The 15,574-nt window shown below is 32.7% G+C and overlaps 1 protein-coding gene and 1 long non-coding RNA gene across 8 annotated transcripts in view; one reads left to right on the top strand and one right to left on the bottom strand.

Moving 5' to 3' along the window:
* LOC112658411 (uncharacterized) overlaps window positions 1–15,574 on the bottom strand; it is a 499,297-nt gene that overhangs the window by 356,984 nt on the left and 126,739 nt on the right. The window lies entirely within an intron of this gene.
* The window catches only part of LOC112658410 (uncharacterized), a 36,585-nt gene continuing 25,859 nt past the window's right edge, over window positions 4,849–15,574 (top strand). The window contains exons 1-4 of one of the 7 annotated variants that reach the window (XR_007401316.1): window positions 4,849–5,180; window positions 5,305–5,399; window positions 13,831–13,926; window positions 14,035–14,133. This is a non-coding gene — a long non-coding RNA (uncharacterized LOC112658410). Of the gene's footprint in view, window positions 5,181–5,304; window positions 5,400–13,830; window positions 13,982–14,034; window positions 14,134–15,574 lie in introns of all 7 variants that reach the window. The other 6 variants (XR_007401319.1, XR_007401320.1, XR_007401318.1 and 3 more) reach the window with 6 other exon arrangements.

Here is a 15,574-nt window from a genome sequence, read left to right as displayed (position 1 = left end):
CAGTGGTAATCATATAGGAATCAGCCCCATGGGGCCAGATTTTTCAGGAAAAGCTGAAAATCCAAATCACTATAAGAAATCATTGAATTTCTAAATACTGTTGAGAACAAATGCAGAATTTTAAGAGGCACTGAATTGACCAAAACAAAACTTGTTTACAGGCCAGATACAAACTCTAACACAGGGAACATTCATAGACAAGAGTGAAATTAGAAACAAATATCCAAACTACAGTCTCAATAGTATGACAGCTCCCTAATCTGATGTGGCCTTATCAATAACACTTTCTATATATCCATCTTTGAGCCCAGTACCAGGAATATTTGATTCACTACTGGGTCCCTAGCACCTAGTACTCTGCCTGGCATGTAACTAAAGCACAATACAGTTGTTGAATCGGAGTAAGCACCTAGTACTCTGCCTGGCACGTAACTAAAGCACAATAAAGTTGTTGAATCGGAGTAAGCTTCATTAACATCATAGGTGAAATTCAAAACCATAATACTATATGAAAAAAGCAACTTAAAAGAATACACATACAACATGCTATCATTAGTTCAAGTTTAAGGTATATAACACGATATTAAATATAGACTATAGATTCATGTGTATATAGAAAAAAAGAAAAATATGTGCAGACATGCTTAAGACAAACTTAGGGGACAAGGTTTAGAACAGAAACAAGAAAAGGATATCAGACTTGTGGAGGCATACAAATTTATATTTGTAATTTTTCTTTCTTAAGTTGGGTTATGGGTACATGGTTTCTATTACATACTTAACTTTTTGAAATACTGAAACACCTCATAACAATATTTAAAATAAACTTTTGATTTTGGAATAATTTTAGATGTATGAAAAAGTTGCAAACATAGTATAGAGAGTTCCTATATACTCTTCACCCAGTTTTTCCCATCTTTTTTTAAAAAGATTTTATTTATTCATGAGAGACAGAGAGAGAGAAAGAGAGAGAGAGAGGCAGAGACACAGGCAGAGGGAGAAGCAAGCTCCATGCAGGGAGCCCGACATGAGACTCAATCCCAGATCTCCGGGATCAGGCCCTGGGCTGAAGGCGGCACTAAACCGCTGAGCCACCCAGGCTGCCCAGTTTTCTCCATCTTATATAGGCTAACATCTTACATTAGTATAATACACTTGTCAAAAAGAAAAGAAAAGAAGAAGAAAGAAAAGAAAAAAAGAAAAGAAAAGAGAAACAAAAGAAAAAAAGAAAAGAAAAGAGAAAAGAAAAGAAAAGAAAAGAAAAAAGAGAAGAAAAGAAAGAAAAGAAAAAAGAAAAAAAGAAAAGAAAAGAAAAGAAAAGAAAAGAAAAGAAAAGAAAAGAAAAGAAAAGAAAAGAAAAGAAAAGCTAACACTGGTACATACATTACTACTAGCCAAACTCCAGGCTTCAATCGCCTTTCCCCAGATTTTCCATTACTGTTTTATTTCTGTTCCAGGATCCAAAGTAGGGGACTACACTGTATTTAGTTGTCATGTCTCCCCAGTCTCTTCTGGTATGTAAAGTTTCTTATTTTCTCCTTGTTTTTCATGACTTTCAAAGTCAAAAGCAGTACTGGACAAAGATCCTAAAATGTCTACCACTGGCCATTTCTATGGTTTCTCTTATGTTTAGACTGGGGTTACAGATGTTTGGAAAGGAAACAAGAGAAGTGAAGTGCCCCTCTCATCACATCACATCACATTATATCAGGGATACATGTAAGCCACATGACATCATTGTTGATGTTAATTTTTATCACTTGGTTAAGATATTGCTTGCCAGGATTCTCCACTGTAAAGTTAATTGTCTTCCCTTTCCTTGCTCTATTCTTAGGAAATGAGTCACTAAGTCTAGCTCACTCTCAAGAGAAAAGAGTTTATGAGGCAAAGGGGGTAGAATTAAGCTCCACCTCCTGCAGAGGGAAATATATGCACACAGGTAATAATTTTTCGAAAAAGAAAATTGAGTGTAGCATAACAAGAGAACAAGAGACATGAAAAGTGAGAATTATACTCCCAGAAACATCCAAGGCTTTTCTGTGACCTGTGGAGACAATAGCATCTCTTATTCTTAGGATAAATGTATGTGCACATTCAAAATGTCAAAACAATCTCTTCTGGGAGTTATTCCTTTCTTTAATTGTTCAAAGAATAACCAAATTTTCTAAGGGGTAACCATTCTCTAAGCCTTAGATACTAATACCTGCTTTAATAGGAATGTAATAGTTGTTCTATTTAAAGGAAAATTTCTTTGCAAGCATTTATTGTATTCAAGAGAATGGACTGGCACTGTGAAAAATTTCTTCTAAAATATGCACAATATTTAGTACTTGCCCACCAAAGGTGTTACAATCTGGAATAGAGGGAGAGTGGTTAGGTATTTGGAAGACAAGCATCCATGTAATAATTGCCCAAGTCACACTTGATTTACCGCCATGAGAGAAATACTAATTCAGTGGTATATGGATTCAGAAGAGGAAAAGATGGAATTCAAGTGAGCAGCACCTAGTGACTACTTGCTCTGTATCATCTCTAGGAAAGTCTCCTTGTCTCTTTTTAGAGAGGCACAATATCTGAGATCTAGGGTCTTGATCAATTTAAGTGCTAGATTTGACAACAGAAGAAACCCATAAAAAAACAAAACCAGCATTGCTATATATATATATACAATCAATGCCAGAATACAGTGTAGAAAGTAGAAAACTACAAAATTACTCTTAAGAAAGAAAGATTATAATCTTCACAGCATCAGTATGCTACTCAAAACACTGGAATGACTCCTATTTACTAATGTATCAATCCTCTCCTTGGCTCAGTACCAACTTGCATTATCATACTTCTCCAGTCTTTTTTCTCACCAGGTCAAGATGGTCCAACTGCTTCCATTAATTCAACTGCTTATCCTACTTTGCTCACAGTTTCTAAAATGGGGCCTCCAATCATATATATATATGTGTATATATATATATACATATATATATATATGATCCTTTTCATTGTGAACCATTTTACACCCAATTCAGATAAACTCAGACAAAACAAGCCAAGAAAACCACAAACAAAACAAAAAACAATGGAGGAGCTTAGTAATTGGCTCGCATAACTGAAAATCCAGGGCAACTTCAGGACACTGGCTTTGACTATTGGCACTGATTTTTCTCTCTGGCTGCTTCATTTTCAGGCAACTCTCCCATTTATGGTGGTTCCTGGCTGCTCTAGGAGTACATCCTCACAGCCTAGAAACTTCAGCAGCAAGAACTCTTATTTTTCCCAATAATTCCAATCAGAACCCCAGAATTGAATCTTACTGGATTGACAGGTCACATGCCCATCTTTGAAACAATAATCATGGTCATGAGAGGAATATGCTAATTTGATAGACCTGAATCACAGGCTTACTTTTAACTTTGTGAAAAGAAAGATAGCATTCACATTGAAATCATCAGGACTAACATATAGGGGAGTGGTGGTTCTCTAGAGCACAATATGATCATTTTTATAATCATAAGAGGGCGGAATGATACCCAGTGGGCAAAAACAGTCATACTTATCTTATCCTGTCTGTGTCATTTCCCCATGTAGAATTCACTCACTTTTTTCATATATCTCCCTGGACTGCTCATATCTCTGCAGTTCTTCGTGTTGTTTTCTCATGAAATTTGTCACCTACTATGACGCTTGAAAAAGTTTTATTTATTTTTCTTTTTTTTTTAAGATTTTATTTATTTATTCATGAGAGACACAGAGAGAGGCAGAGACATAGGCAGAGGAAGAAGCAGGCTTCCTGTGGCAGTGGAGAGCTTGATGCAGGACTTGATCCCAGGACCCTGGGATCACAACCTGAGCCAAAGGCAGATGCTCAATCACTGAGCCACCAAGTGCCCCTTTTCTTATCTTTCAATAGCTTTTTTATGTGTCCTGTCTTTTGTTAAGAATTCCACTAAGGTTCCAGTCAATAAATTGCTCTGTTATTCCATAGATCTCATGTTCCTCCCTTTGGTAATTATCTCATTCCACCATATTAAGGTAATCTGTATAATATAAATTCTTTGAGGGCAAAGAAAGAACCATTCCCATCTTTGCTTCACTTGTTCTGAAGAAAAGTGTTATATGCAAAGGAATCATTTTATAAACATTTATTAGACACACTCAAATCCTTTCTGCCTCAAATCTCTTCCTCTATTAATTTTTTCTCACTTTGATCAACCATTTTTTGGGAATCCTCTCCACATTTATATACGCCTTTGTTGCTGTTGCTTCTCCAGGCTCTAAGTCTCACAGAAGCTACCCGATCCTCACAATGGGTTCAACTTTGTTCCAGTATCTAGAAACTGGAGGCCAATACTGAGTTGAGACGGAGGAATTTGAAGCTTTCTAACCAAACACCTAGAGAACTACATTAACTACTCTAGTTCCTGTTCTGACCAAACTTCTTCCTTGGTGACCTACATGTCACCCATGTCTTCTAGAATGATTCTGTATATAATCTATAAAATAAGGGGTTGGCATGCATTATAAACAGAGTCAAAAAAATTTGTGATTTTACATAAACTACTCAATATGAGTCCTGTTTATCTATGAAAAAGAGATTTTTAAAATGTTTAACTTCACAGAGTTTTCTCAAGTATAAAATAAAATAACAAAGAGCCTAGCATAACATCTGATATATAGCATGTAACAAATGTTCCCAGTCTGTGCTAAAAGTCAATGGACCAGCTAACCTGCCTCCCTCTTCCCTCTATAAAATCTTCCCATCAAGAAATCTTGCAGGGATATGCTAACTTACATGGCCCAATATCATACTAGATAATTGAAAATTTAGTTGTCATAATCCAAGAACATTCTGAAAATTCCAATGGAATGAGATTTCTTCTGCAGAACCCAAGCCCAAGTACAAGTCTGTTCCCTAAAATGTCGGAGCCTATATCTTCCTTCATTATGCTAAAATCCTAACTGGTCGAGTCCTCAGAATTGAATAAAGATGGCCCCATTTTATCCTGCAATTCCAAGGCCTTCATAACTCTTTTTTCTATGTCCTAGAGCCTGGGATCTTGCTCAGATCCATGCCTTGCTCAATTCATAAACAGAACTATATGAGCCCATATACCAAGTTCCATAACCAGGATACACAGGAATAGGTGTGAATAAAGAACTCAAAGACCTCCCTAAATATTCTTGAGGTAAGTATTAGGATATTAAGGAACAGGAAGAAAAAAGGCAAGAAACCCATCATTTATTCATTGTTTTACTTCTTATGGTAAAAAATGGTGAACGCAAAGAGCTACTATTGTCTATTGTTCCCAGGAAAAAAGAAACTTCATTCCAAAGCCATAATATAGAGAGGGAGATAAAGGAGTAACTTCATAGTGGAGAAATCTGACAAACACTGACTCAGCCAGGTAAATAGATGTTAACATTAGCAATGATAAGTCATATGGAGAGTCATAAGTAAATACTGCTAACATGTATGATAAGAATAATCTTTATACTAACTTTTATGATGATAATCTCAAAAACCCATAACCTCAGTTTAATTATGAGAAAAACACCAGACAAACTCAAATGGAGGGACAGTTTATAAAATACAAATCAGTACTATTCAAAACTATCAAGGTCATCAAGACCAAAGAAATGTCAGAGAAACTATCACAGTTTAGAGAGGCCTTACACATAACTAAATGTAATGTGGTATCTATCCTAGATGGGATCCTGGAACAGAAAAAGGACATTGGATAAAAATAAAGAGAATTGAAATAAAGTATGAAGTTTAGTTAATGCATCACTATTAGCTCATTAGTTTGACCATAAAACTGAGTGTAGGGTATATGGCAACTCTGTGTACTACCTTTATAGCTTTTCCACAAATCTAATACTATTCCAAAATAAGGAGTGTATTTTTTAATCTGCCTACTGAATTTTAAGAAATAAATTTAAAAAAATATTACCTAGACAGCTATAGTGAAAGTATAGAACACCAAAGATAAAAAGAAGATTTTAAAAGCAACCAAAGAATAAAGACAGATAAATTAAAAAGGGTATCAGCTTACTTCTCATCAATGGCACAATGGAAGTCAGAAAAAAGCAGATAATATTTTCAAAGTGCTTAGAGAAAATAACTTCAACTTAGAATTATATGCCCAGAAAAAAAATTTTTTTAATAAAAACAAAGCAAAAGAAAAACAATTTTAGAGAAATTAAAATGGCTCTATTGGTTCACACTAAAGGAAATTATGAAGGATATTCATGGAGTGGAAGAAAAATATGTTCCAGATAAAAGGTCTTAGATGCAAGAAGGAATAACAAGCAAAGAAAATACAAACATAGACAAATAAAATTAAGAACTATCTACAAACAATAATAAAGATACTTAATTTTCATTATCAAAAATTTTGGAATTAAAATGCCTATAACAGGAGGGGTAAAGATAGCAGATTTTTCCTTAGGTATTACATAAAGAAGACAAATGTATTGTTTAAATTTAGACTTAAGTTAAATATCTATATCCTTATTACCAAGGCAATCATTAAAAGAATAGAAATAGAATTTATGATTGCCAAACTAGTCAACAGGAAGATTTTGAATGAGAAAGAAAAGTTTTGTTGCTCAAAAGGGAAGAGAAAAAAAAGAGAGAGAAATAAAAAGAAGTGTAGAAAAAAGCAGAATGAATAGACAACATAAAATAAAATGGTAAAGATGATTGTGATATATTAGTCATTATTAATAACAATTAGTAAATCCTCTTGATAAAAGACAAGATTCAAATAGGATCAAAAACAAATCTAGCTGTACTGACTTCTCAAAAGATACACTAAACAAAGTCATAGAAAAATCTAAAAGTACATATAATTGAAAAATACAATCAGTGTTTTGGGAGTCTGTAAAATTAACTTGAAGGACTCACAGGACTCAACACATAGTCACACTCATGGCTAGGATTTATTACATGAAAAAGACACAAAGTAAAATCAGCAAAGGAAGTCCAGTGAAAGCCAAATATAAGCTTCCAAGAGTCCTTTCCCAGTGGAGTCACATAAAGCATGCTTAATTCCCAAAGCAATGAATTGTAACAGAATTTGTGAAATGTTGTCTACTACAGAACCTTATTAGAGACTCAGTGCTCAGGGATTTAATTGGAAGTTGGTCATGGTCAAGCTCCCCAAAAATTGACCCACAGATTCAATAAAATTCCAATCAAAGTCTATATAGATTTTTTTCATTGAATTTGGCAATCTGATTCTAAAAGTTATACAGAATATCAAAGAGCCAAGTATAACCTAAACATTCCAGAAAAAGAAGAACAATTTCAGGAAAATTGTTTTACCAGTTAGGTAGAATTACTTTAAACCTATACCAATTAATACAGTGTATTGGCACAGAAACAGACAAGTTAACCAATAATGGACAAGAATAAAGCCCAGAGAGAGTCTCAAAATATAAGGAAATGTGATTTCGGATAGAGCTGGCTTCAGAAGATGGTGCTAGAATAGTTGATTTTCCATACGAAATGGAAAAAAAAATAATTTAATCATTACCTCTCACTAAACACAAAAGTAAATTCCAGATGGATTAAATACTTAAATGAAGAAGATAAAATTTTAGACCATTTCAAAGAAAATGTAGGAGAATATTTATAAAATCTCAGAGTAGGGAATTATTTCTTATACAACATGCAAAAAGTACAATTCATAAAAGAAACAATCCTTGACAGTAAAATCAAGAACTACTACTCATCTAAAATAACTGTAAAGAGGGTAGAATGTTAAGCAACAATTAAAAGGAAACACTTCTGGAATATTTAAGCAACAAAATACTAGTCCAAGGGGGAAAATATCCTTTGAATAAATTTAAAATCATTTTTAAATCCCACAGAAAAACTGGCAAAAAGCACAAATACAAATGTAACAGAAAAATAACTGTTTATTAACAGTTGCTGTTCATAGCAGCAACTGTTAATAAACCCCCCAAAAACCCCATTGATAGTTAAGTGTCTGAAAAATGAATTTAGTTTATCCACACAATGAAATACTCTACAGTAGAGAAAACAAAGTACAACTATCCACATCAATATGGATGGATATCAAATCATAATGTTAACTGAAAAGAACAGGTCACATAAGAACACACACAGTATAATTCCCTTTACAAAGAACAAAGCTAAAAGTTATACATGCTTTAGAGGTACATATGAATGCTAAAGCTATAAATATGTAGCAGAGCTTCAAATATATGAAATAAAGTAAGAGAGAGAGGGAAGTGGATGGACATGCAAAGCAAAGGTAATGGTTAGAATGTTACTCCAAGTATAAAGAGAAGCCTCTGGAAGGTTTTGAGTTGGGAGTGGTGTGAGTTGGTATTTGTTTTTAAATACTCTCTGGCTATATATGAAATGTAACTGCATGGAAGCAAGAACTCCAGAGGCCAATTAGGGGACTATTTCAATAATTCAGGCAGGAGATAAAGGTGTCTTGGACAAAGGTGATAGTGAAGGTGGTAAAAAACAACCAAATTTGGGATTTATATGAAGATAAAAAATTTGCTGATTATAGGGTTTGTGCCAAAGTTGAAAACCAAGATTGAAAGATTATCTTTAGGGTTTTGAGCAAACCAACTGGATGAACAGGGGTGCCATTTACTGAAGCTGACACTAGAAAAGCAAGTTTGGAAATGAGTGAAAATCAAGAACTGTGTTTAAGAGATGCTACCTTAACAGGCACCTAGTTAGTTCAATCGGTTAAGCATCCAGCTCTTGGTTTCAGTTTAGGTCATGATTTCAGGGTCATGAAATCAGGCCCCGTATTGGGTTCTGCCCTCAGAACAATGTCTGCTTAAGACTCTCTTTCCCTCTGCTCCTCTCCCACCAAAACAAATGAATATATCAGAAAGAAAAGAAGAAAAGAAAGAAGAAAGAAAGAAAAGAAAAAAAGAAAGAAAGAAAGAAGAAAGAAAGAAAAGAAAAAAAGAAAGAAAGAAAGAAAGAAAGAAAGAAGAAAAAGAAAAAGAAAGAAAGAAAGAAAGAAAGAAAGAAAGAAAGAAAGAAAGAAAGAAAGAAGAAAGAAGAAAGAAAGAAAGAAAGAAAGAAAGAAAGAAAGAAAGAAAGAAAGAAAGACTACCTTAAGACACTTACCAAACAACTCAGTGGTGATCTCATGTGTGCAACTGAATATGGATCTCAGAGGTGAGGTCAGGGCATATGCCACATTTCACTGATTCTATGATATACTTTTTCATATTTTAATATCCTCGAAAATGAGATGTGTCTTTCAATCAATGTTGTCTTACAATGAGAACTGACAACATTTTTTTCTTTCTAGTAGTATATAAAATATAATCAAGAGGATCTTAGATCCTTTGAATTATAGAATACTTGAAAGACATAGGAATATAGTAGGCATTACAGCCATATATCTACCGTGAGATCACTCAGGAAGGAAGTATAAGTAGAGGGAGAAAAAGATGTAGGAATGACACCTGGGGACAGAGCACTGGACACTTATAGGCCTGGAAAAAGAAGAAGAGAGGCTGGCAAAGGGAAATTAAAAGCGTGTCCAGTGAATCAGGAATAAGAGTTAACAGCCGGCATATCTTGAAAATAATAAAGTTATTTCAGAAAAGAGGAAGAAGAGATCTGTTGTATCTGATACAACTGAGAAAATAGAAGACAATGAAGGCTGAGAATGAAGAAGAAAGAAAGAACAAGACATCAGTTTTCTAATTAGGAGTGGTTCAAAAGAATGGCAAGGACAAAAGCCTGATGTGGATGGAAGGGAAAAAAAAAGCATGTAGAACCAAAGATGTCTTTAAATCATTTAGTATATTTACTGTTTTTTCTTATCCCAACTAGAATAGAATATTCCATAAGGCAGAGATCTTTGTTTTGGTTTGTTTTATTTGTTTGTTTATATTCTAAGAGCCTAATATAGTGACAGATAAATATCTGTTGTATTGAACTGACTCTTTTCAGTTTTACTATAAAATAGAGCAGAGAAATAGAACAATAGTGAATTTTAACGGTCTTTTATGTAGAGAATAAGTGACATTCTGGTAGCTTCTTACCAAAAAAGACAACCAGCAAATAGAAATTATTGTAGGGCAGATTTGAGCTCAAAATAAGCAAGAACAGAAGAGAAGGATGCCTTTTGCAGAGGTAGTAAGGGTATGATTGGCTAAAACAGACAATAAGCTATAAAATAGTATCAAAGAATGCTGGAGTTTTAGAGAAGATTAAGGAATTATTGGACAGAAAGTTAGACTGAAGGGCCTTCTAACTTTAAATTTTTTCTTTTCAGAGTCACTGCAATTTTTAAGTCTGAGATTCATCTCATCCTTTCACCTGGGGCATTCTGAGCCATTCTGAGCATTCTCTGTTAGGGAATACAAATGTATAAAAATTTAAAGTCCAAGAAAAATACAAATTTAAATACAAAAAATGCGGCATGAAAAATAATTTTATGCATTTCAACACCAATTTTAATAATGTATGCCCAATTGTGCCATTGCATTAACATACATAATTGAGCTTTCTCTTAAATAAAAATAAAATAAAAAAAGAATTGAAAAGAGGCATTTGGTTATATTCAAAGAATTATACAATTGAATTGCATCTGAATGTAATATCTCCCAGTCTTTACTGCATGAGACTCATAACTGTTGCAGAGACAAATCAATTATATTATAAAAACTTTTGCTATTATTCCAAGTTCTTTGAGTAAGTGGCAAAATCCCAGAACTGAACTTCAATACTAATTTATTTAATCCTAGGTGTGAAGCAGTCAGAATCATTTCAGGAAGCTATTCGTTAAATTTTGAGTGTCTGGAGAGATCTCACAAAGTTTTTCTTAAATATTATTAAATCAGTGTAAATAACATTGATTTAAGATACCACTTAAACAAAATGAAACTTCACATTATTAATGTAAAGCATAGTAAAAGTTATCAGATTGTCTGTCCTTGGATTCTGAAATATGTCCTATAGCGTCTTGTGGCCAATCTGTTCAGAAATCCTTCTGCTGAATTTTTCTCTGCGGGCTGGCTGAAGAGCCAGGAATAGGTTAATGAAATGCATGCATGGAATGAAAAAACAAATTATAAGTGGTAATTCAGCCACTAAACCTTTGCAAGGCTGGGGGGAAATAGGAAAATAAAGCTAATCTTATTTCATTTTTCTTTATATACCAAAATGTCACCTCATAAATCCCATTTTCTGTTTCTATAAAGATTCTGTGTTAGAACTATTGTTTATTAAAAGTTCTGCTGCCATATGGATAACTTTAAAAAAATCTCCCCCCAAACCTTTACTATGTGCAAATATCCAGCAATTTTACATTCATGGTCTAAAATTTTAATTTAAATTCCCTTCATTTCCTTACAAATCAACGTGGTGCACTATGTAAAGGAACTATGTAAATATCAGGACCTTGAACTTTAGTATAAGAACTTCTCTCAAAATATATTTATATGAACCACAAACAAATCTGAAAATTTTCCTACTAAAATCATCCTTCTAGCTAACAGTATTTTGGGTTTTTTTTAGAACATCTTTGAAGCCTCATAGACTGGCTTAGATTTTTAGCCTAGCAGATTAATAATGTACTATAAAGTGTGAAGCTGCCATCATAAAATAAATTTGGAACATATACAAGCTCCTATATTAAAACATTGAGGGAAATGTTAAGGAATGAATTAAAGTATATCATTTATAACTCTAAACATACAAACAGCAACATGAGGATAACCTAGCTAAAAACAATGCACTTTGAAATGAATACTAAAAGACAAGATATATAAACTGTGTAGTATTTGTAATTTTAACATAGTATGCACTTTTTATTTTAAAATAAAGACCTCTGAGAAACAAACACTGACCAGTACCAATTCTATAGAAATATAAGAGGCTTAAATCACTAAAAACAAATTAAAATCTAAAATAGAGCCAACACACTTTCGTGTTCCTCTTTAAAAATATCTTATCTTCTTTTCCTAGTGGCTTATTGAGTAAAACTCCTGAAGCCTCTGAACACTGGACCTTCATTTTCAGCTTACATTTTAAGAATATGAGAACAATTTGATGATACCAAATTTTTCATCTGGATCTTTGTAAAGGGCTGTTATTCTCTGACCTAATAATGACAGGTCAGATCCTGCTCTTGTATCTATTTAAAAATTCAGATAGAGTCAATTCAGAAAATATAAATAAATTTATTTAAAAACATCCTAGCTCTTTCAAAATATGCCTTCTAATATTTACATGTAAAGTGCAAGCTCTTTAATATGTACAACTTCCAACAAAAAACCACAAGTTTTGAAAAATCTCTCAGTTCTGTCAGAATCCTTAGGAGCTTTCCGCAGAGGGCTCCAGGTTCCTATCATGGAGTTTAAAGAGCGGTTTAGTTGTAAGAACTTTAATACTAACATCCTTAGAACTCAGTGAAAGACAATGGCCATATTGTAAGAAAAAATTCCATTCATCTTTATTTATGTATTAGGTAATTATTCCGCTTGAAGCCTAAGAGGTTTATTTTTAAACTTCTGAGGATAGAAGAATAGCAGGTTTGCAGATCATTTAGGGGAAAAAAATACATATTTTAACACAATCACATAAATGGCCTTAGTTTAAATTTTCCTACTGTGCTGTTAAGCACCTTCGTATTAATAAGCAAAGGCATATAATGAAAAGAAGCTGTCCACAGCGGCAGTTAAAGTATCATTTGGTTGCTGTATTGCAGCAAATACAAAGTTTGTGTAAAGTGCTATTAGGCTTTCCAAAAATAGTAACTTGAATTCTAAAGGAAGGCCAAAGGTCACTTACCTCGCCACGTAAACCTAACTCAAATTCTAAGAAAAGGCTAAAAAAGAATACTTCTACCTGTAAAGTATCACTGGAAACATGTCTTACTTGTACAAAAGAAGACAACTTTTGAAATACTGCTTTTGAATTTATCATTTCAAATCAAGGCCTTGATAAATTTGGGGAGCAGGGAAATAGAAACTATGATGAAGAATGGAAAAACTGGTTTATCTTTCTTAGCCGCTAGTATTTGAGCCCGGAGTCTTTGAAAAAAGACTGAAAAGTAACAACAAGGCAATTCTATATCTTTTGCATACACTAAACTTTTTAAACTCAGGTTTAAAAAAAGAAGCCCATCTAAATTAAATTTCTACCCTTAAAACTGTTGTCATATTTAAAAATCAGTCTTAAATATTACATACAATTGTCTGTCTTTATTTATCCAAAAATGGCCTGTTATTTTTTCATGTAGAAAAGTCCACATTTTTCCAACCAGTTCACTAGAAATGTATGCTAAGTGTAAGTATTCTGTATTAGTAATAATGGTGTTGAGATAAATACCTGATAATGAGCAAATCAGTCTAAATTGAGGGAGGCAGGGGTGTTTGTTTTTTAATTCAGATAATTGACTACAGAATTAAGCCACAAACTGAAAAATAAGAATCACTTCACAGCTAATCGTGGCCCTTCCTCAATTTTATCTGCTGGCAATCCAAATCTATGAATCTCTAAATTAACCTTTAAGAAAAGGGTCCTGTCTTAGTCCAAAATTTGTAATACAGCAAAGAGGAAAAATGGAATTTTGAGTCAGATGACCTGGGACTGAGCCATGGCTAGCTAAGAGTTAACCACCAAACTAAATATTTAAGTTTCTTATCTGCAAAATGGGCCTAGCACCACTCAGCTCCTAGGCAATACTGAAGTTAAATGAAATCGTGTGCTGTTGGGCAAATAATCGGGGGCAATCGATAAATTTCTTCATTTCTTTACAATATGAATATACTCTCTAATAGATACCTACTATTCTTTTTTGTTGTTTTAAATAGCAATGAAGAAAGAAGAACCTAGACTTAAGTCACACTACACTTTCTAACAAGTAAAACAACCATCACTATCTTACTTCGGAAGCAGAAGAAAAACAGGTTCATCCTATCTTTCAGATTGTAAGATGCACGTGGATGGCCTAAGGGACTGGAGGTCCTATTTCTCCTAGTTTTCTTACTTTTTACACTTCTTTTTTTTATCCTAAGGCCCTATTATTGTATTTTCTGGATCCCATTCATACACTTTCTATAGGGCATTACTCCTGAAAACAGATGAAAAAGCAACAATTCCAACTACAGAATTGAGTTAAGTGGTCCATGTCTGAATACAACAGATGACTGGATTTTTAGCTATATTTATTTCATAATTATTTTAAAATAAGTTATAAATATTAATGATGCTTATAAAGAAATGAAATAGTCAAAATGTTTTTATAAGGTCTATTTATAAGTCTAAAATTATTATACTTAAAATATAGAGATGTTTTTCCTCTTTCAGTCACAGTTATAATGTATTTTAAATATTCATTACAGAAATATATGAATGCCAAAATTAAAATAACCTAGTTAAAATTACAACCAAATTATATATATATTTTATACATATTTCATATATGTATAAAATATATATATATTTACAGCTATATAATCTGAGTATGTATTTCTTTTAGAAAGTCTTCAGTCTTAAGGCACTCCTTTTAAACTCTTTTTAAGATATTTCCATAATTAAGTTCCTACAATGTGTCACAAGACAAATATAAATTTCCATGATCTAAAATGGTCATAACATCTAAGTTTGAAAAACTTTTCATTACATATGTTAATCATTTTTTGCACTTATAGGCAATTCAATTCCAAACAATTAACACAATGATTTATGACATTTTTTTTTTCACATTTTGATGTCAGAGGGTTTATAAAAACACTATTTTGAAAGCATATTTTCTCTGTGGCTTAAATGTCATATCACAGAATGATTTTATTTTCTAGAGCTCTAATTTTTTCAAAGAGAATAGTATATAAAACTCCTTCCAAAAATTAATTGTTTTAATTGAATTATTAGGTTTTTTTTAAAAAGATTTGTAACAAAACCCATTTAGGATTCTTAATATGCACTGGCCATATTAATATTCCTAATATATGTGCCATATCCTATTCTTCCTGTGTATATTGGATATTTAAAGTAATTAGGAAGAGCACAAGTTTGATTAAATATATGATAAGCCATCCTTGCTTTATTCTTAAAAGGCAAACAATTTACTTCTTTTTAACTAAAAATGTTTTATGATTACTCACTTGTTCACCACCTTTAATATAAAAAAATCAATGTGTGTAAACTTATTTTACTAGGTGATAGATAAAAACATATCAAAAGAGTATGAATTGTGTATTTATTAGGAAATGTAAATAAAAATATTGAACTTCAAAAATTTATTATAGACTGCTTTTAAATGTTTATTTTCTCTCTGAATTCAAAATGATTGACTTGAGCACAATATTAAGTAAAAAATAAAGCAGTCCTCCTGCCTGAAAGACTCCTGAATAAAAAGAAAATTATTTTTGGATTTTCCTCTTGATCAGATATGAAATATTCTGAAACGCCACCTCTATAATTTGATAAAAAGCTTGATATCCCCAAATGAAAATAGGACTCAGCACTTTCATTTTTCTGTCTCTAAAGGAACCTAGGTAAACTGATTTTTTTTTTAAATGAAAATCTCAGGCATAAAGGTGGCAGTAATGAAGC

This window comes from Canis lupus, chromosome 12 (genome assembly GCF_003254725.2).
Source record: "Canis lupus dingo isolate Sandy chromosome 12, ASM325472v2, whole genome shotgun sequence".
NCBI classification, from domain to species: domain Eukaryota; kingdom Metazoa; phylum Chordata; class Mammalia; order Carnivora; family Canidae; genus Canis; species Canis lupus.
Note: the sequence above shows the minus strand (reverse complement) of the source record. Positions and strands in the feature narration are given on the sequence as shown.